This window comes from Poecilia reticulata, chromosome 2, assembly GCF_904066995.2.
Source record: "Poecilia reticulata chromosome 2, P_reticulata-male-v2, whole genome shotgun sequence".
NCBI lineage: Eukaryota > Metazoa > Chordata > Actinopteri > Cyprinodontiformes > Poeciliidae > Poecilia > Poecilia reticulata.
In genome coordinates this window covers 40,462,405-40,465,483 of record NC_088831.1, presented here as the reverse complement: position 1 = coordinate 40,465,483, position 3,079 = coordinate 40,462,405, and positions in this window count along the sequence as shown.

The following is a 3,079-nucleotide window of genomic DNA, read 5'->3' as shown; positions in this document are numbered from 1 at the left end:
CTGAGACCAGTTATTTAGAAGGATTATTTTTTATCCCTTCCAGCTTTTGGAAAACCTTCAGTGTGGCAGACACCAACGGTTGTGTCATGTCTCAGTTTAATCTCTCTGGTTTTTCTGAATGATGCAAATGTGAGTAGAAATTAAGTGAAATGAAGTGAAAACAGTCCCGAGGTCGTGTTTTCTCAAAGTGATGAACTTCTCCTTTGTTCAGCTTGTTATTTATGAACATCGGACAACAGTGATACTCTGTGAGATAAAGCCTTAAGTTTCCCAGCAAACAGATCCATGTGGGCCCACCACAGCCTTCTGTGGGTTTTCTGTCAGGCACTGTGGGCGTGGGAGACCTACAACTATCCTAGACTTCGACCACATGGGTCTTAAGCGATATGTATAAAAATGTCACCAGTTTACTACCAGAAATTTCAACTCACTTTGACCAAATCTAACTCTATTGCACCTTAACCGTTAAGGACTTTAAGGCTTCATTTGGTCCTAAATGATTCTCATTCCTAATGTTAACTGGAACCTCACATGCTCCAAAACAGGATGGGTCCACATCTGTAGGGAGCCCATATATGAAGACCCATGAGCTAGCATGAAATTTAAGATTCATTCAAATGTTCTTTAGTTGATCAAAATGCTTTAAAGTTAATACTTCTGGACCATTGGATGAGTATGAATTTTTCTTTTGTTTCAAAGTACATTTATAGTAAAATATGTGTTTTTCTTTTTTACTCACCAGTTTGTCCATTTTAGATGCTACAGCCTGAGCAGGTGGGAGGGGCTTGCTGAGCATTTCCTGCTTAAATGTCTGGATGATGTCACTGATTGCATCACTGTTTGTTTCTCTTTAATGTAACCCTTTAAGTTACCCTGTATTAAATGTTTTATTTTGCAAACCATTTCGTTATGTAGATTAGTTGGAAATTAGATCAATAATCTTATTCCTGTTTCTCTGTTTTTTTGGGGCTGCACAGTGGCGCAGTTGGTAGAGCTGTTTGTCTTCTGGGTTCGATTCCTGGCCCCTGTCTTTCTGCATGGAGTTTGCATGTTCTCCCTGTGCATGCGTGGGTTTTCTCCAGGTACTCCAGTTTCCTCCCACAGTCCAAAAACATGACTGTCGGGTTAATTGGCCTCTCCAAATTGTCCCTAGGTGTGAGTGTGTGTGTGCATGGTTGTTTGTCCTGTGTGTCTCTGTGTTGCCCTGCGACAGACTGGTGACCAGTCCAGGGTGACCCCGGAACGTTAGCTGGAGGTAGGCACCAGCACCTCCCAACCCCACTAAGGGACAAGGGTGTAAATAAAATGGATGGATGGATGTTTTTCTGTTTAGATTTTGTTGTTTTGTTTGATCTATTCTATTTTGGTATGGTCTAATAAAGTGCAGGTATGTTGCCAATTTGGTATAATACCAGTAAGATTTCAAATGCTCAAAATCAATGTCAGAGCCTATAAAAATGCTAAACAATAAAATTCACCAGAAGAACCTGGAACTGGCAGCTGTTTTTTGTTCACTTGTTTTGAACATTTGACTGCACCACCTCACAATCCCATAGATTAGATCCCTAATGGGATCAGAGTGGACTGCCATTCCTGGACCAGGTACCATGATGAAATGTGGGCCCTGCAGACTAAGGAACAGGTTGGGCCCTGCTTGGCTACCTGTGGGGTCAGGTAACTGCCACTTTAAAGCCATCTGGTGGTGGAAACTGGACTCGCAGACAAACCACTGAGACTGTAATTTTGATCAGAACAGGATTTTTTCCCACCACTTTAAAAATGTATTCAGATTAAAGGCGTTCTCTAAATATTTATGTTCTGCTTCTGCAAAAGAAAATTAAATCAGATGTATCTAAATAATGTTAAGCATCAATATAAATAGATTTTCTTTTCCAGTAATTCAGCTGGAAAAGTGAAAGGCATTATTTTTGTTGGCAGTGTGGGCATGACCAGCTGCTGCTGGAGATTTAAATCAGCTCCATATTGTTCTTCTGAAATGCAAAGCAAAAAAGAACTTACATTTTTAAATTGGAGTTTTCTAATAAAATAGTATACGTGTGTTTATGTTTTAAGGTTTTTTACACATCGTGTATGGAAGATGATGGACTTTTCATGTGCATGAAGAAGATTTTCACAAGGATAAAGTCTGTTGTGAAAGTCCAGACACACAAATATGTGGGACATCTAATGGATCACAAGACTTCACGTTTGAGTCAGGTTTGCAAAGCTTTTAAAACTGTTTTAAGATAAATCAAAAGCATTTGTGAATTTGTTTGGTGACATAAAGTTTCAATCCAGTACAGATGTTGTCCAGAAACCTGAAGGTCTAGCATTTAAACTTACAGCTCATACAGAAAAGCTCAGAAATGTGTCTTCATGTTTGTCTCCATATTTGTGATCATGTCTGTCCCCTTGTTTGTCTTTTGGACAGCCTGCGGGGTTTATGAGGACACCTCTAACAGAAAGCCACCACAGTTCAGGACCACTGAGCATCATCAGCTGCTGGTTGCCGTCGGCGACAGGCGTCCTCAGCCTGACTGACAGTTCCGGTGGCAGTAGGTTTATCTGCCGTGGACATGGCGTCCTGCGGAGCGTCCTGTTGCCTTTGAGGGTTTGAAAAGCGTCCAGAGGAACTTGGCAGCGCGGTTCTTGGTTATTAATATTCCTGAGAAAAGCCACTTCCTGTCAGAGCCGGTTGGCATGGCGCCTCAGAGCTGACAACGCTCGCCGACTGTAGTGTCATTGTTCATGACGAGGAGTCCAACTGCTCTTCAGACTTCAGCTTGAGGTTCCTCCTGTCAGAATGAAGAGACAGGAAGTGTCCCACAGAGGGACACAACAGTTTGTCTCTAAAGACTTCACACACATACAGGCAAACACTGAACAAGCTGAATCATTTTACTGTTGCTGCGAGAAATCAGACATCCAACACATCCACTGATGCTGCACATCAGAAACTCTACAACCTGTCTCCATGGTAACATCTGATCTTTAACCTGTAATCTGTTATCAGTGGAACCAGAAGATCGGTCTGAGGTCTGTTTTTGTTTCCTTAAAAGTCTCACATTCACAGGAGTGT